General features: G+C 39.6%; 2 non-coding genes across 2 annotated transcripts; one reads left to right on the top strand and one right to left on the bottom strand.

The window, feature by feature from the left end:
- Window positions 1-6,091: 6,091 nt before the first annotated feature.
- Window positions 6,092-6,255, bottom strand: LOC142435342 (U1 spliceosomal RNA). The gene has a single exon (XR_012781414.1). It is a non-coding gene; the product is annotated as a U1 spliceosomal RNA (small nuclear RNA).
- A 13,294-nt stretch (window positions 6,256-19,549) lies between these two features.
- Window positions 19,550-19,684, top strand: LOC142435404 (small nucleolar RNA SNORA42/SNORA80 family). Its single transcript, XR_012781466.1, has one exon. It is a non-coding gene; the product is annotated as a small nucleolar RNA SNORA42/SNORA80 family (small nucleolar RNA).
- The last annotated feature ends 461 nt before the right edge of the window (window positions 19,685-20,145 follow it).

Genomic DNA, 20,145 nt, shown 5'->3' with positions numbered 1-20,145 from the left:
TGTAAGTGGGCAGTATATAAATTGGATACCCAAAATTGAGGGGGGTAGAATGGCATGAAGTGATTGGCTTACAAACTTTCATAGGTGGGGGAACAAATTCACAGAATTATAGGATTAAGGTGTAGGTGTTACTTAATTGCAACTGTGAGGGTAAAGAATTATATATAGGTGTCAGGTTGACAAGGGGTGGATTGAGTTAGTTAGTTTATTGTGTCAACCTGACCGATAAACACATGTGGGGTTAACTGAAGGATGGAGGAAAAAATGGCTCAGTGAGCCTTGACTTACTAGTTCTCAGGTCTCTTGGTTTTGATGGTCGGACCAGGTTGCAGCTGCCTTAGCCAGTTCCTTGCAAGGCACAGTTCTTTCAAGACATCCATAAGGAAAAGCCACATGGACCTTCCCCAATGCAGCCTTGGGTGCTGAGGCACCTGTCTAGAGACCCCTGCCAGTGCTGAGATGCTCATACATTCACTGACTCGGTTTTCTTCCTGCAGTCGGCATCATAGTGTGTGTTTTGTGAGATGGAGGAGGACTTTATGGATTGGTGTTGGACATATGGATTAATGAGTTAATGTTGGATTTGTGGGCTTGGGCACCATTGGGTTGGGATGTTTTCTTGATGGGCACTTAACCTTCATATAAAACTCTCTTTTACATGAGATTCTATGGATTTGTTTTTCTAATGTACCTAGACTAACACAGCATTAAGAAGCTAATGTTAATGAAATCAATGATGGGGGAAAACCCCCAATATTTTAAAGGGTGGTTCTAGAAGACAAATTATAGTATTTTAGTGATATTTACAAATGTAGGGTTAGAAAAGCAGAAGAGAGAAACCTCTGTGTCGTTTCTTTTTTAACATTTTATTACAACTCTTTTCACAATCCATTTGCAACAAGTCCTCTTTTTTTTCGCCTCCTTCCCCACTCACCCCTCCACATGCCCCCTTGATAATTTATAAATTATTATTTCGTCATATCTTGCCCTGTCTGGTGTCTCCCTCCACCCTCCTTTTCTGTTCTCGGTCCCCCAGGGAGGAAGTCACATGTAGATCCTTGTAATCGGTTCCCTCTTTCCAATCCACTCACACTCTACACTCCAAGTATCGCCCCTCACACCCCTGGTCCTGAAGGTATCGTCTGCCTTGGATTCTCTGTGCCTCCATCTCCTTTCTGCATCAGTGTACATCCTCTGCTCTATTCAAATTTGCAAGGTAGAATTCAGTTCATGGTAGTTGGGGGGGAGGAAGCATTTATGAACGGAAGGAAAGCTGTCTTCTTTATCGGTGCTACATCGCACCCTGACTGACTCATCTCCTCCCCTACACCCCTCTGCAAGGGGATCTCCAGAGGCCGACAAACGGGCTTTGCGTCTCCACTTCCCCCTGCATTCACTATGGTAAGTTTTTTTTTTTCTGATGATGCCTTATACTTGATCACTTCGACACCTCGTGATTGCACAGATTGTGTGCTTCTTCCATTTGGGCTTTGTTGCTTCTGAGCTAGATGGCTGGTTGTTCACCTTCAAGCCTTTAAGACCACTGGCACTAACTCTTTTGATAGCCGGGCACCATCAGCTTTCTTCGCCATATTTGCTTATGCACCCGTTTGTCTTCGGCAATCTTATCATGGAGGTGTGCACCCAATGATATGATTTTTTTATCTTTGATGCCTGATAACTGATCCCTTCAGAACTACGTGATCACACAGGCTGGTGTGTTCTTCCATGTGGGCTTTGTTGCTTCTGAGCTAGATGGCTGCTTGTTTATCTTCAAGTCTTTAAGATCCCAGACACTATCTCTTTTGATAGCCGGGCACCATCAGCTTTCTTCAACACATTTGCTTGTTCACCCACTTTGCCTTCAGCGGTGGTGTTGCGAGGGTGAGCATCACAGAATGTCAATTTAATAGAAGAACCTATTCATGCATTGAGGGAGTGGTTGAGTAGAGGCCCAAGGTCCTTCAACCACCTTAATACTAAACCAATAAATATAGGCACATAGATCTATTTCACCATCCTCATATGTGCATGTCTTTGTCTAGACCTGTATTAATGCCCTTTGCCTCCTAGCTCTTTCCTCTATTTCCCTTGACTTTCCTACTGTCTCACTATCATGCTCCATCCCCACCTAGGTTACAGCTATACCTCTTCGTTACCTTAACCTTGATCATTCCCTACCAGGTCTGCCACTCGCACCTCACCACCAATTTGGATCCCTTATTGTTCCCTTGTCCCTGGGTTTGTTAAGACCATTTCCTTACCCCCACCACCCCCTTTCTCATGTCCCCCCGGAGGTGCTGGTCCCATTGTTTTTCCTCCAGATAGTTCATCCAGCCTGTCTTATTTACACAGACCAGTGGAGATAATAACCTGCACAAAAACAGAGGAAAACCAAGCAACAGGATACAACAACAACAAACCACTGACAGAGTACCAAAAAAAATCAAGAAAGAAAAGCTTGTAGTTATTTCAAGGATCATTTGTTGGCCTTTAGGACTGTTTTCCAGTTCAGTCTGTTGGGTCACCCACGCCCTGGCCCCAAAGTCCAGAATTCCCTGAGGACCTTGCCGCTCCATTCCCTTGTTGTTCTGCTGTACTCCCCCAATTATTTGCCTCGGTGTGGTGGCATCAGCTCAGTCACAATTCCCACAATGTGTCTCTGGTGCTGTCCCCTGCAGTGCCATGGGTCAGTGAGGGACGTCATGTCTCATAGTGGAGCTGGCCATGTGGTCCTCTCTGTGGACTGGCTGCTCTAATTGGGGTCATCATCCTCAGGGCCTGGTGGGCCAGGATGTGCTCCACCCTTTTCTCCTCCCCCTTCATCTGTTCCCATGTGCTCCCATCAGATATGTCCCTCTCCCGGAGCTGCAGAATCAATGTCATCCTTTGAAACGAATTCTTCTTGGGGGAGGAGCAAGCACCCACTTAATATTTGGTACTGGGCCCAGCCTCCCAGACCTCTCCACTGGTTCACTACTCCACGCTGGAATGTTGCATTCACGTCTTGGGGCAATGGATTGAAGTCTGGTCTCTCTTTCCCTGTGGAGATATAAACAATACCCTCCCCTTGGGTGGGTTAGAGCCCCATGTCCGCACTCCCCTTTTCTTCCTTATATTCATCCTTTTTTTCCCTTTCCCCACTTCCTCCCCAGTTGTCTACCATGTGCATCCCTGAATTTGATCTGGTCTCTACCATACTACACAGGCCTCACCCCAAGAATGTTTGTATCCAATAGCTTTTTCCCTAAGCCCTTTTTGCATTCTTTTTTTTAATACTTACCTCAGCGGGCTCATGATGTACTTGTCCTTTTGTGCCTGACTTACTCCGCTTAGCATGATTTCCTTCAGTTCTTGCCATGTCGCTTTGTGCTTCATACATCATAACTGCTTTTTAGTGATGCATAGTACTCCACTGTATGTACCTACAACAGTATTTTAATCTAATCATCAGTTGATGGAAATTTGGGTTGCTTCCAGCTCATTGCAACTGTGAACTGTGCCGCAATGAACATTGGAACACAGATGTCTAGCCTTAGTTTGTTTCTTGCCTCTTCTGGGTATATGCCCAGTAGGGGGATTGCTGGGTCATATGGTAACTCTATTTCCATCTGTTTTAGATATCATCAGATTGATTTCCATAGTGGCTGTACATACTTACAGGTCCATCAGCAGTGGATGAGAGTCCCTGTCTCCCCACAGCCCCTCCAACATTTGTTACTTTCTGATTTTTTTGAATTGGACTACCTTTGAGGTTGTTACCTAGTACCCCATTGTTGTTTTAATTTGCATTTCTCTTATGGATAAAGATTGGGAACATTTTCTCATGTTTGTTGGCATTTCGGATTTTTGCCCCTGTGAAACTTCTGTTCAAGTCCTTTGCCCACCGCTCAAGTGGGCTATTAGTATTTTTCTTTTTGGAAGCTAGCAGAGTATTGTAGATTTTAATAATAAGGCCTTTGTCTGATGTGTCATTGCTAAAGATATTTTCCAAGTCCATGGACTCTCTTATTACTCTCTTGTTGAATTCTTTCAATGTACACAGGTGTTTTATCTACAGTATATCCCATTTGTCAATTTGTGCCTCCTCTGTGTTTGTGTCTTTCCCTATTTCTGATAGCCTATGTATTCCCTGTGCCCAAGTTCTCAAGTTGGACCCAATTCGCTCATTGATGGCCCTAATAGTTTGGGGTTTAACATCAAGTTCTATGATCTACCTTGAGTTTATTCTTCTCCATGGAGTGAGATAAGGGTCTTGCTTCAATTTTCTGCAGGTAAATATCAATTTTTTTCCAGCACCAGAAGTTAAAGAGGGCATCTGCTTCCCATTTGATATTTTGGGCCCTTATCAAAGATCAGTTGTCTGTATTCTGATGACTTTATTTCTGGGTTTTCAGTTCTTTTCCATTGGTCTGAGTATCTGTCATTGTATCAATACCATGCAGTTTTGACAACTGTGGCTGTATAATATGTTCTAAAGTCAGGTAAAGCAAGCCCTCCCATGGTGTCCTTCTTCTTAAGGAGTTCTCTGCTAATTCTGGGCTTCTTCCATCTCCATATGAAGTTGTTAATCAGTTTTTCCATTTCTTTGAAAAAAGATGAGGGTAATTGTATCAGGATGGCATTAAACTTATATAGTACTTTTGGCAGAACTGACATCTTAACTATATTGAGTCTTCCAATCCACGAGCTTGGGATATCCTTCCATTTGTTGAGGTCGTTCTTGGTTTCTTGTAATAGTGGTCTATTTTTCCCTGTTTAGATCTTTTGTTTTTTTAGTCAGGCATATCCCTAGATATTTCAATTTGTGTTTGGCTATTGTGAAGGGTACCACCTTTTTAATCTCTTCTTCTGTGGTCTTATCCGATGTGTATAACAATACGATGGACTTCTGTTTGTTGATTTTATATCCAGCCACTCTGCCAAAGTCCTCTATTGTTTCCAGTACTCCCTTTGTGGAACTTTTAGGATTTTCCATGTATAAAATCATATCATCTGCAAATAACGATAATTTCACCTCTTCCTTTCCCAGACGAATACCTTTGATGTCTCTTCTTTGCCTTATGCTGTTAACTAAAACCTCCAGCACGATATTAAATAAGAGTGGGACAAGGGGCATTCTTGTCTGGTCCCCTTTTTAAGTGGGATTGTTTTAGTCTTTTCTCCATTGACTAACACGTTGGCTGATGGTTTTTCATATGTAGCTTGTATTGCCTTGAGGAACTTTCCTTCCATTCCTATCCTCTCAAGTGTCTTAAACAGGAATGCGTGTTGGATGTTGTCGAATGCTTTTTCTGTATCTATCTATATTATCATGTGGTTTTTATAGTTTTTCATGTCAACGTGAAGAATAATATTAATGGTCTTTCTTATGTTGAACCATCCCTACATCGCTGGTATGAATCCCACTTGTTCATAGTGAATTATTTTTTTAATATACTTTTGTATTCTGTTGGCTCGTATTTTGTTAAGGATTTTTGCATCAATGTTCCTTAGGGATATTGGTCTGTATTTCTCGATTCTTGTGGGATCCTTGCCCAGTTTTGGTATCAGAGTTATGCTAGCTTCATAGAAGGAGTTCGGGAGTTTGCCATCTTTTCCTATATTCTGGAAGAGTTTGTGTAGGATTGGTGTTAGTTCTTCCCTAAATGCTTGGTAGAATTCTCCAGTGAAGCCATCTGGTCCAGGGGAATTTTTTGTTGGTTGGTAATCCCTTGATAACCTTTTCTATTTCTTCTATTGCTATGGATCTGTTGAGATTTTTGACTTCCACCGAGGATAGTCTAGGGAGGTATTGTTTTTCCAAGAATTTCCCCATGTCTTCCAAATTGTTGCATTCATTGGCATAAAATCCTTCATAGTACTGTGTAACTATTCTTTTGATTTCATTAGGGTCTGTTGTAATGACCCCTCTTTCATCCCTTATTCTTGCTATTGAAATTTGTTCCCTCCTTTCTTTGGTTAGGTATGCCAATGGTCTATCGATTTTGTTAATACTTTCAAAGAACCAACTTTAGCGATGTTAATTTTTTCCATAGTTTTCTTATTTTCCCTCTCCTGGATCTCAGCCCTGATTTTTTTTTCTTTTTTTCAGGGGAGAGCACGAACGCAGTCCCCTACTACCACAAATTATGCAGTCGAGTTTCCCACATTTGGGGAAATCGCAGGGGTCAGCAAATCCGGAGTGCAATGGATAAGCCTCGCCCTGGAAAAACCACCTTCGTGATCATGGTATCTCTCCTGCCAGGTAAGTATAGCCCTGATTTTTATAATTTCTTTTCTTCTTTTGCTATTAGTATGATTGTCCTGCTGACTCTGCTCTAGTTGTTGTAAATTTTGTGTCAGCATATCAATCATGAGTCTCTCTTCCTTTCTCAGGTGTGCATGTATTGCTATAAAACTTCCTCTGATGACTGCCTTTGCTGTGTCCCATAAGTTTTGGTACATCATGTGCTCATTTTCGTTGGTTTCTAGAAATTTCCTAATTTCATGTCTCTTCTGTGCCAGTACGCACTCCTTTTGCAGTAGAGAGTTATTCATCCTCCAATTGTTTGCTCTTGTTTTCTTTGTCTTCCTTTTGTTGATATCCAGTCTTATGGCACAGTGATCAGAGAGAGAGGTCTGTATGATTTCAATGTGCTTAAATTTATATAGATTTGTCTTATGCCCCAACATGTGGTCTGTCCTCGAATATGTGCCATGGGAACTTGAAAAGAATGTGAATTTTTGTATTTGGATGAAAATCTCTGTAAATATCAGGTCAAATTGTCTAATTGTGGTGTATCGCTTTCTAGTCTCTTTGGTGAGTTTCTTTTCCTGTGCTTTATCTTTCTCAATGAGTGGTGTGTTGAAGTCACCCACTATAATTATCGAATCTGGGATTTCTTTTTTAATCTTTTGGAGTGTTTGGTTGATGTATTCAGCTCATCTCTCATTCGGGAAATATATATTTTACAATGCTTAGTGGTTCATTGTTTACGACTCCCTTGAGCATTACATAGTGTCCCACCTTATCCCTTGTCATGGTTTGCACTTTGAGGTCAATTTTTTCGGAGATTTGGATTGCAACCCCTGCTTTTTTTGTATTGCTTTTTGCTTTGTAGTACTTTCTCAAGCCTTTGATTCACAGCCTATTTTTGTCTGTATCCTTGATATGTGTCTCCTGTAGGTAACAAATTGATGGGTTGTGTTTTCTAAACCAGTCTGCTAGTCTCAGTCTTTTAATGCCTGAGTCAGGGCCATTGATTTTCAGGGTTATTATCTCCATCTGCGGACTCTGTGATGTCATCTTATACCTTTTGTTTTGGGAGTTTTCCTACTTTCCTTTCTCATTAGTTTTGTGTGTGTGTGTGTGTGTGTGTGTGTGTGTGTGTGTGGTGTGTTTATCATTCCTGACTTCTTTCCATCCATAAGTCATTGCTATCTTGGGGTCGGTTTTCTCTTTGTTGCCCTCTGGGTGAGGTTGTTCTATATCACGGTCTCTTATTTTTGCTTGGTGAGTGTTGTTCTTCTGCCCATACTGAGTCGGCAAGGATCTTTTGTAAGGTTGGGTTTGTTCCAATGTATTCTTTGAGTTTTTCCTTGTCTGACAAGACTCTTACTTCTCCATCTATCTTGATCAATAATTTGGCTGGGTAGAGTATTCTTGGATTTGCGTTGTTTTCCTTCAATTTTTGGAATATGTTACTCCATTCTCTCCTCTTCTTTATAGTGTCTGCTGATAGGTCTGAGCATATTCCTTATGTGGGAACCTTTATATGTGCTTGCTTGCTTTTCGTTAGCTGCTCTCATGATTTTTTCCTTTTCCTCAAAGTTGGATAGTTTAACTATTATGTACCTTGGTGACTTCTTCTTGGGGTTCAATCTTGCTGGTGTTCTTTCAGCCTCCTCAATGGTTGCCTGGTTTTCATTCATTAGGCTAGGGAAGATTTCCTCCAAGAATTCTCTCGCTAGTGTTGCAAATGATTTCTTTGTTGTGTCTTCCTCTGGTAAGCCAATAATTCTAATGTCATTCCACTTCGTAGCATAAGACATAGCTCTTATGTTTTCTTCAGCTTCTCTGATGATCTTATTAGATTTTTGTTCATGTTTATTAAAGTCTGCTTGGCTGTCTTCCAAGTCACTGATGCAGTTCTCGGATTCCTCCAATTGATTCTCAAGGACTGTGTTTCTGCTGCTGGTTTTTGTTATCTCCTCTCTAATCTCCTGTATTTCCCTTTGGTGTATGGCCTTTATCTCCTCTATCGTTTAATCCTTTTTCTGTATTGTACCCTCATATCCTGTATGACTCCAAGCAGCATTGAGAATTTCTTTGTGTGGCAGCTCAATATTTGCTTCTTCTATGTATGTTTTTATGTTCAGGACATCTTCTGACATGGCCTTTTGTTTCTCCTGTTTTTTCGTTGAGGACGTTGGGCTGATGGCTGTTTGCATTGGGTTGTTTTAGAGAGACCAGGTGCCATTTTCCAGGGAGTCGAAGAGCACTGACTCTCTCTGGGAGATTTATAGGAATGCTTCTTCGAACTGCCTACAGCTAATTTTACTATGGGATTAACCTAACTCTTTATCCTCCTGTGGCTTACCTATAAGGGGAGTGCCCCAGAAGGCTGGTGGGTTTCCTGCTTTGGTGATGCAGAGGTTGGCAGAGGTTCCTGCAACAGCTGGTAATGTTGATGAGTGTTGGCTGAGCTGCCTTATGCCCCCAGGTACTCAGGCAGGAATTCCCTGGTGAGAAGTTGGGCAGAGTATTCCTTGGAGGTAAAGCAGGCCTTTCCCTAACCTTGGGATAGCTACCCAGGGTGGAGTTCACCTAGCTGGCTGTGGTACAGGGTTAAATGCCCTAGGGCAAAGGGAGTGTTCTGTAGGAACGTTTAGACTGTGCAGGAATATAGGGAAGGGAGCGAAGCAAAAGCAACTAAGTATATGAGTCCCACCCCCTTCCTGTGGAGCTGCAAGAGTTTAGTCCCTGCTCCGAGGCAGCTCGGCAAGTCCCAGTGGCAAGCAACAGCTGAGTCGCAAGAAAAGTCGTGAGAAATCCGCTGAGCAGCCCTTAAAGAAGTGGTGGGAGGGGAGATAAAGAGCAGTAATGTAAACAGATGCAGCAATGTAGGGGAACCCTGATCCCTGCCCATGGACCTGCGAGGGTTTGGGTTCAGTCCCTGCTCAGAGGCGGCGGAAACAAGCTGTGGCTGTGCCATGAAAACACCCCTGTGCAGCCTTCCAAGGCTGTGTGGGAACAGAGAGCTGAAATATAAACAGAAGCAACAATGTAGCTGAACTCCGATCCCTGCCAGTGAAGCTGCAAGGGTCCTGTCCCTGTCTTGAGGCATGCGGGGGGTGGGAGGGGGGGGAACTGTGGCTGTGTTGAGAACAAGCCCCGCTACAGGCTCCAAATGGTCCCGGCTCTGGCAGGTACAGTGGCTGGGCTCCAAATGATCATGGCTCTGGCAGACAGTGGCTGGGCCAAGGTCAAGCCCCAGCTGGCTTCCACTGAGGTAAGCCAAAAGCCCCAGCCCCTCATAACCCCGTGGATCTGTGCCTACTTATCTTTATGATCCTCCTCCTGCATTCTAGCAGTGTTGAATTTCCCTCTAAGCAACTCTCCTGGGCTGTATTATAGGGAGTCCCTCTAGTATGTGCCACTCTGTTGGGTTACTTTTCCCCCTCTTTGTCATTTCTGAAGAAAAAATAACTGAAGGAAAATTTCAAAACTTGAATTTCAACAATAAAGGATTCTGTGAGCAAAATATGTAACAACACATGAAGTATCAAAAGATAGTAGAAGTATTACACAGAGTCACTGTACAAAAGAGAAATAAAAAGGTAAATGGTTAAAATATTACAATTTTCAAGGATTTCATTTTACTTTGCTCTATAATAAACATCCATGCAGGTCACACTAAAAAATCAAAAGAACATAATTCACTGGGCAAATTTGCTGTAAACAAATGAAATGTTAAAAAAAAATGTCACTTTGAGAATTGGGGCAAATAGATGTCATTTTGAGAACATTTCAAAATAGAGTAAATCATGATGAATTGAAAATAGTAAATAAGGGACCTTCATCTAACCATGATTCATGTTTTTAAATGGGTAAAACATCTGCATATATCTAGTAATAATTTGAACATAGAATGTAGGAAGTATGAATCTAAGAAAATTGGAAATATTTAGAAATGAAATAGAATACATAAAGATTGAGATCCTAGCCATTTCAAAGCTGAAATTAATGGGTATTGGTCATTTTGATTCAGATAGAAATATGGTTTATTATACCAGGAATGAAAAATTCAAGAAGAATAGCATCTCATTTATCATCAAAAAGGACACTTCAAAATCTATATTGAAGTACGATGCTGTCTAAGATTAATATATATTCTAATGCAAGGGAATCCAATGAATACAACTATTATTCCAATTTATTCACCAAATATTAATGCTAGTGATGAAGATGTTGAAGAATGCTATTGACTTCTTCAGTCTGAAAATGGTCACACATGAAAGCAACATGAATCAACAAATATTGGCGATTGGAATGTGAAAGTTGCGAGCAAAAAGAGAGAATTAGTTGAAAAACATGGCTTTGGTAATAGAAACAATGTTGGAAATCACATAAGATTTTCAAGAACAGTGACTTTTTCATTGCACATAACTTTTTCAACAATACACATGGTGGGTATACATGTGGAGTTCTCCGGATGGAGGATATAGAAATCAAATTACCTAAATTTGTGGGAAGAGACAATGAAGAAGTTCATTATCAGCAGCCAAAATGGAGCTATTGGCTGCTGTAGACCAGACGAAAATTTGCTCATGTGCAAGTTCAGATTAAAATTCAACAAAATTAAAAAAAAATGAACAAGAGGCAAATTACAAAGTTCAGTCTATTCCATCTGAATTTCAACAACATCTCAGGAACAGATTTGATGCATTGAACACTAATGGCAGAAGATAAAATGAGATGTGGTTTGAAATCAAGATCATATATGAAGAAAGCAAAAAGTAATGAAAATACAAAAGAAAAGATCTACATGAGTGTTAAAAGAGACTGAACCTTGCTCTTGAATGCAGACCAATTAAAGCAAGTGAAATAAATGACAAAGAGACAGAGTTGAGCAAAATATTTCAGAAGGTAGCACAATAAGATAAAGTAAATTCCTTTGGTGAAATATGTAAAGACCTGGGGTTAGAAAACTATAAATGAAGAATTGATCAGCATATCTGAAGCTTAAAGAAATGAAGAACTTCACACCTCTAGTTGCAATATTAAACAATACTATGGGCCAAATATTAAACAGTGCAGAAGCATCAAAAGAAGATAGAAGAATATATATATATATATATATATATATATATATATATATATATATATATATATATATATATATATATACCATATTGAATGAAGGGGGAAGTGCAGAGTGGAGACCCAAGGCCCAAGTGTCCGCCAATGGAGATCCCCTCATAGAGGGGTTTAGGAGAGGAGATGGGTCAGTCAGGGTGCAAGGTAGTACCGATGAAGAACACAGCTTTCCCCCAGATCCTGGATGTTTCCTCCCCCCAACTACCATGATCCGAATTCTACCTTGCAGGGCTGGATAGGGCAGAGGTTGTACACTGGTACATATGAGGGCTGGAGGCACAGGGAATCCAGGGTGGATGATAGTTTCAGGACCAAGGGTGTGAGGGGTGATGCTGGGAGAGTGGAGGGTGAGTGAGTTGGAAAGGGGGAACTGATTACAAGGATCCACATGTGACCTCCTCCCTGGGAGAGGGACGGCAGAGAGGGGGGCGGAGGGAGACTCCAGATAGGGCAAGATATGACAAAATAACAATCTGTGGATTATCAAGGGCTCATGAGGGAGAGGGGAGCAGGGAGGGAGGGGAAAAAAAAGAGGACCTGATGCAAAGGGCTTAAGTGGAGAGCAAATGCTTTGAGAATGATTGGGGCAAGGAATGTGTGGATGTGCTTTATACAATTGATGTATGTATATGTATGGATTATGATAAGAGTTGTATGAGTCCCTAATAAAATGTAAAAAAAGAAAGAAAAAAAAGAAGATGGAAGTAATATATAGAGTCACTGTATACCAACGAACTAGTGGACATTCAACATTTCAAATGAGCATATGATCAAAAACCAATGGTAATGAAGGAATAACTCAAAAGAGCACTGAAGGCATAAAGCAAAAGGCAAGGCACCAGGAATTGGTAGAATACCAATTGAAATGTTTCGGCAAGCTGATAAAATACTGGAAACACTCGCTCACATGTGACAAGAAATTTGGAACACAGCTACATGACCAACTGGCTAGAAGAGATCCATATTTACATGTATTATATGGAAATATGATCCAATATAGTGCAGCATTTACCAAAAATATCATTGAAGTCACATGCAAGTGAAATTTTGCTGATCACTCAAAATGCAGCAGTACATTGATGGGGAACTTCCAGAAATTCAGGTCAAGTTCAGAAGAGAACATGGAACAAGGGATATCATTGTTGACTTCAGATGGATCTTGGCTGAAAGTAGAGAATACCAGAAAGATGGTTACTTGTGTTTTATTGATTCTGCCACAGCATTAGATTATGTGGATCTTAACAAACTATGGATTGTATTGATAAGAATTGGAATTCCAGATCACTTAATGGTGCTCATGTGGAACCTGTACTTATATCAAGTGGCAATTGTTTGAACAAAACAAGGGAATACTTCCTGACTTAAATTCAGGAAATGTGTGTATCCAGGTTGTAACCTTTTATTTTATGCATTCTATTCATATGCTGAGTAAATTATAAGAACAACTGCTGTATGAAGAAGAACTGGATTTGGATTTGAGGAAGACTTATGTACAACTTGTGATATGCAGATGACACAACTTTACTTGTAAAACACAAGGGGAAATTGAAGCACTCGCTGAAAAAAAGCCATGATTGCAGCTTTCAGTGTGGATTGCAACTCAGTATGAAGAAAGCCAAAAATTTCACAGCAGTACAAATAGATAACATCATGACAAATGGAAAAAAGATCAAAGTGGTTAAATATTTCTTCTCTTTTGGGTTCACAATCAATTCTCAAGGAAGCACCAGTCAAGAAATCAAAAGGGCATATTACATTGGGTACATCTGCTACACATGTTCTTTAAGGTGTTGAAGTCAAGAATGTTATCTTTAGGACTATGGTGAATCTGACCAAGCTCATGATATTTTCATATGGTTTCATATGGATGTGAAAGTTGGACATTGAATAAAGAAGACCTCAGGCAAATCTATGTATTTTAATTATGGTATTGACAATGAATAACAAAAATATCATAGTCTGCTGGTAGAACAAACAAAATTATCTTGGAATACTTACAGCTCAAATGCTCCTTGGAAGTAATGGCAGTGACACTGTGAATTATGTACTCTGGACATATTATCAACCAAGACAAGTCCCTGCGAAAGTGTACCATGCTTGGTAAAGCAGAAGGACAAAGGAGATGGATGGACAGTGATCACAATGAAATCCAAAATAACTGTTAAGAATAGCACTAACCCACCCAAGGGGAGGGTATTGTTTATATCTCCACAGGAAATGAGGGATCATGCTTCCACCCAGTGCCCCAAGGTGTGAATACAACATTCCAGTGTGGAGTAGGTAACCAATGGAGAGAACTGGGGCACTGGCCCCAATCCCAACTATTAAGTGGACACCTGCCTGTTCCCCCCAGAAGAACTTATTTGAAAAGACGGCATTGAATCTTCAGCTAAGGGGGAGGGACATATCTGATCGGAGCACACTATCTGATTGGAGAACATGGGTGCTGAGGAAGGAGGAGGAGGAGGAGGAGGAGGAGGAGGAGAGTGGAGCACATCCTGGCCCATCAGGCCTGGAGAACGATGGCCCCAATTAGAGCAGCCAATCCACAGAGGGGACCGAATGGCCAGCCCCACTATGGGACATGAGGCCCCTCACTTACCCATAGCTATACAGAGGACAACACCGGAGACACAGTGTGGGAATTGTACCCGATCATGATCATGAGCCCATTTCTACCTTGCAAGTCTGGCTAGAGCAGAGGATGGACACTGGTACAGATAGGAACCAGAAACAGCACAGGGAATCCAGGGCGGATGATCCCTTCAGGACCAGTGGTGTGAGTGGCGATACTAGGAACGTAGAGGGAAAGGGGAACCGATTACAAGAATATACATGTGACCTCCTCCTTGGGAGATGGACAGCAGAAAATTGGGTGAAGGGAGGAGTCGAACAGGGCAAGATGTGACAAAATAATAATTTATAAATTATCAAGCATTCATGAGGGAAAGGGGAGCGGGGAGGGAGGCGAAAAATGAGCAGATGCCAGGGGCTTAAGTGAAGTGCAAATATTTTGAGAATGATAAGGGCAATGAATGTACAAATGTGCTTTACACAATTGATGTGTGTATGGATTGTGATAAGAGTTGTATGAGCACTTAATAAAATGATTAAACACAACTGTAAAGAAAATGATCAATTAAGGGCTCAAGTAGAAAGCAAATGTTTTGAGAATGATGATGGCAACAAATGTGCTTGACACAATGGATGGATGGTTGGATTGTGGTAAGATTTGTATGAGCCCCCAATAAAATAATTTTTAAAATAAATAATAAAAATGAATGCCACAAGACAGGCCGTGATTCATCCTGTTGCTCCTGGAGTCACTATGAGTTGGGGCCCACTTGACAGCACCTAAAAAAAACAGGGGATATAAGTTAAACAGCCTGAGGTCTTCTCTGCTAATTTCCATTTTGCCAGTAATCAGCTCTGCTAAATTATGCATATTACCTGATTTGCTTCTTCTTTTTTTATTAGCTATTAATATCTGACTTTCAAGCCTAATTCTGGTTTGAAGAACATTAAAAGAGATGACAAATATGAAAATGTTATGGACCATAGAAATTATTATTCAAATGCAAGTATCATAGAAGGTCTAAGCTATGAATAACAGAGTACATGGGTAGGCTGTAGAGAGTGCTAAGTTTGAACAAAATGAAAAGACAGGTTCTTTCTCTCAAATCTCATTCCACATAGGCTAACTTGCACAATATTCCTCTTATCCATCAGGAAGGCTCCTTCCAGCAATGAAAGAACACTATAAATATCTAACTTCTATCCCTGTACTTGCTGAATCAGCCTTTGTGAATATATCCCCTCTGGTGTGTAATATTTTGACAAACTTTCAAGAAAACTCTATGCGCAGAATGTGCTGATTCAGCACCATTGAATGAGGTGACAGATGTATTCAGAACATTTCACTGGCATCAACTTGGTCTGACCAAATCTACATGAATAAGGAATTACCTGTTTGACCAAAGAAAGTACATTGCTTACAAATCACTATATGTGTCTCTGAATTTCAAGGTGCATGGCATGTGAAGTAAAAAGGTATTACCATGTTTTAAAAACACCATCCTGTGCTTTCAAATGGTCCATATATAATTCATCCCACATCGTATTCCCCTTTACATCTTCTTTTGCCTCCATGCATAATACAACAGTTTCTAGAAAATGTACTCTACAGTATAATATGTCACCATGCCACTGGACATGGAGTAAGTAGCAAAGCACTTTCCCCCTATAATACATAAAAATAAATCAAAATTATTCACAAGCAGATTGAAGACAAATAACGTTTTCTGATTTAAAAAAGTATGCTGAAACTGCTTCACTCACACACCTGGAGGTTTGAATGGCAGAACGCTTCATTTTGGTGTTTCTAATCTTCAGTACCCAAGAGCGTTGGTGAATCGTGTTCTGCCAGGCGCAGAAGGTATATTAAAGTATTATTTTCAAAGATATCACAATATCACAAAAATGCTCATGGTATATAAGCAGAGGCGGGTAGGGCGGGTACAAGAATTGTGGTACAATCTAAATGATTTTCAAAAAAGGTCAAGAAAAAAATTCACTAAAGCAAATTAGCCAATTTACCCAGATTACTTGTCACTTTCCTGTATACCACAGATATTGATTTTTTAAGCAGAAAAATAAAATTAAGCCAGTTAATCATTAAAATGCAGTAACAGATTACTTCTTTATCAACATAAAATTTGAACTTCCTTAGTGTCAGCTGCTTGAAGTGTAAAAATACACAAATATAAAATATATTTTACTCCAAAATTATATTGTAATATCTTTCCCTTTCATATTATTATTAGTTTTCATGCCATGAATAACAGATTCACTGGAAATAATCTAGCAAAAGTAAGAAAATAACTTGAAGAAAATAAAATTAATAAATTACTGTGCCAAATGTACTTTCCTATCCAGTGCACATGGGCGGTGTTTGCATTGGGTTGATTTTCATGTCAGTCAGTCAACATTAGAATCAAACAGAGCTGATAGCACATTTGATTGCCCATCATTCTATCTCTGCTCCCATCTGTCTCTGAAATAAAAAAACAAAAACAAACGACTGTTTTTATCTTCATTTTGAAGACTGTATTTTTAGTCATTCTTAGTATCATGTTATTTTGTTTTCTGGAGTTGTATGTTACCTCGATGGTGTCATTTACTGCTCGAATAATGTTTTTGTTTCAGTTTTCCTTCTTGGGCTCGGGTTGGGCCTGTGGAGTCTATTCATAGCATCCTTTGGGAGTTGGCAGCATGGTATGGGCTGTTAATTTCCCTTCCTATCTTCTTTTTCAGTATTCGTCTTCTTACTCATCATAGACATTGAAGTCTTCTGAATGCAGTAATCCCAGACATGCATTCCTGGGATATCTGTGTTTTATTGACCTGTCTCATTCCCATCTCCTTCCTTTATTCTTCCATTATCAAAACCTACTCAGCATGTAACAACCCCCACGCCCAGGGATTTGGGAAATAGTAAATTAGAAAACATTTTCAGTGATGTAAAGAATGTCAAGGCAAGGTCGCGATTAAGGCATTTCTTCTGTGGGAATATTGCATTTAGTAAGAATTCACCAAATTGCCCCATATTGATAAAATCTTTTCAAATGTGAAGAGTTAAACCACTCATTATTCTGATGGTGTAGTGGTCAAGTAATTGGCTAGCAATCAAAATGTTAGTGATTTTAACTAACCATCTGTTGTGCATGAGGGTGATATGAATTTTTGCTTCTGTGGATTGTAACAGGTTCATTGTATTGGATTTCTTAGGGTCATTATGAGTCAGAATCATCACCTGGACAGCAACACATTTGTTTGTGTCTTTGTGTTATCAATCAAGAAGAAAACCCTGCAGAGAGACAAATTGAGTGAATATCCATTTCAGTAAGAGAGATAATGCCTTGTAAAGGAATATTACGTTGTAAGAATTTATGACATAATAATCATAACGTAAAATCCATTTTAGAGCATGTGAACGTATTTAACAAATTAACATTTTCTAATAGGAAAGTTTACCTACAGACTTATTATTATCCCAGATTAGATCTTATCAGAATTAGTTCAATTTTTAAAATATGCAAGTATTTCCATGGCTGTTGATTTCTCTCTTCGACTGCACTCTCAACTAATTCCAAAAAGGTGCTGTATGTGTGTTTTACTAGTGTAAAATACACAATTTTAATACTAAGACATATTTCCTTAGCATATGCTGTTTAGGCTCTTAAAAGTTTGTGGTTGTTGTTGAGTTGTTGAGGATAGACATATCAAACACATAGAAAGTCAGTCTGTCATATACCTACAGCTCAGTGCCATTAGTTACATTCCCTGAGTGTTGAAACCATCTGCACTCTTCTTTTGTGAGATGTTCAATTCCATTAACATCAACTCACTACCCATAAGTTTGCTATCTATTTTTGTCAGTGTTGTCATTTTGATCCCACATAGATACTTCTTAAAAGAGGTGATATTTTTACCTAGTTAAGCTAAATTATTATTTGGTTTTTAGACAACTTCAGGGGACATTTTTTATTGAATGGTTAAATATTATCTCAGAGCAATTGCTTCAGTGATTCATACACCCTCCTTGACTCCAGAAAATCTAGAGTTCATTGGAATTTTAAATTCTGCTCTGGATTTCCCACTTTTGGATCAGGAGCTTTCAATGGAATCTTTGAATGAAATGTTCAGCAGTATTAGCCATTCAGGTCTTCTGGTCTCATACCAAAGGGACAGTTGTGCATGGAAATAATTATTCATACATTCTATAGTCTCTTCTCATTCCCAACTCCCTTCTGTTGCTTTAAGACAAGAGAGACAAATTGTCTGTTTGCAAGCTGGTAAAGACCCCACCTGCAAAGGAGGATATAGAACAGACCACTACATACATTAAGAAAATTATCAGGAAGGTCGCATGAAAATATTATCTGAATTAAACCCCAAGACCTAGGAATCAAATTCCATGAGGTTTTGTTGTACACAAGCAATCTCAGTAGCTACTTTCCCTGCCCTCATCTTGTAAAACTATCTCTCACTTTGGATGAAAAATAACATCACTTTTGTCAGTTCAATTTTTAAAGGTATGTGATTACTGACAGCAAATATGAGTTTTGTGTTTGTTATAAAAATGAGACAAGTGATATTACAAATGCCATATTTATGATTTAAGAAAACTCAGCAGACATGCTGTTAAGCTTTCTGTGACACTGCCAGTTTATGAGGAGATCTAGGAAGCATACTTTGATCATGGAAATGTATTATTTTTTAAGTGTACATAAGAAATACTACACAAAACCAAACATCTTCTATACAGGACAGATGTTCACCATAGATACAGGGTCATGCTATTTTCACATCTGATTTGAATTTGCTAAATTTTTGCCTCAGGGAATAATATGTTCATTGGCATATGAATAGGAACGAATTTGTATGAATTTAAATTGTGTGTTATAGCTATGTATATATATGAGCATGAAATAAAGAGACCACATGTTCATATCTGAGTTTTGATCTATTAGTACTTTGTGATTTATTTCTAGAGGTGGTAAGATAGGCTAAATGGTAAAGTAGAAAACACTGCGCGTTTGGAGTTAGGTACTTTTTGTTCAAATTTTAGTTGTATATCCTAGCTAGGTAAGTTGGGCAAACAGTTCCATACCTGAGCATGTTTCTTCTTTGAGATTAAAAGGGAAATAACCGCCCACCCACCCCCAGTGATAGTCTTGTTATATGCTTTAAATTTAAAATTATTTTAAATATGAATAATGAAGTACTTAATGAATAAAGGGCATTCAAAAACAATACATTCTACCCACTTCTAGACATTTCTGTATTCAGCTGAATAAAAGTTTCAAAGGACAGCACAAGAAGACAATGTAAAATGAAATGAGAAAAAACCTAGAGTTATAAAACAAAAGGGAAGAATACACTCAGCATGTCAAACGAAGTAAGGAAAAATGCAAGAATCGAGTTGCAATCTTGAAAGAGTCTGTGGGCAAAATCTTGACTGATGAGATCAATAAGCATCCAAGGAAGATAAAAAAAAGTACAGACATTGTACCAAAATAGCTGGTTGACCTTCCACCATTTCACGAGGTAGCATATGAGCAAGGACTTCTGGTGCCAAAAGAAGTTCAAGTTGCAATGAAACCATTAATTAAAAACAAGGCTTCTGCATGGGTTTGGATTTGTGGCAGGTCCGATCCCATGGGCCTCTCACAGTGTCCCATGTGAAAGCAAACTGTCAACCCGAACCATTGCTTGGCTTTACCCCCATAGGCTTCAGGCACTGAAGTTGGTTTCACAGTGAAAAAAAAGGCTCTACTAGTTGAAATGTTTCAGCAAGCTGATGAAGAATTCAGTAAGCACCTATTCCTCTATGCCAAGAAATTTGGAAGATGGCTACTTGGCCAACTAAATGGAAGAGATCCATATGTGTGCCCATTCCAAAGAAAGGTGACCCAACGGAATACTCATACTCTAAAACAATGTCATTGATATCACATACAAGTAAATTTTTGCTGAAAATCACCAAACAATGGTAGCATCAGTACATTAACCGGGAGTTGCCAAAGGTTCAGATTGGATTCAGAGGAGGGCATGGGAAAAGTGATATAATTGCTGATTTCAGATGGATTGTAGCTGAAAGCAGAGAATGATGTTTGCTTGTGTTTTATTGATTATGCCAAGGTATTCAACTGTGTGCATAATAGCAAACTATGGATAGCCTTGAGAAGAATGAGGATGTCAGAATACTTCATTGTGCTCAT

The sequence above is a fragment of the Tenrec ecaudatus genome, chromosome X (genome assembly GCF_050624435.1).
Source record: "Tenrec ecaudatus isolate mTenEca1 chromosome X, mTenEca1.hap1, whole genome shotgun sequence".
Classification (NCBI taxonomy): Eukaryota; Metazoa; Chordata; class Mammalia; order Afrosoricida; family Tenrecidae; genus Tenrec; species Tenrec ecaudatus.
This window is presented reverse-complemented; position numbering and strand designations above follow the sequence as displayed.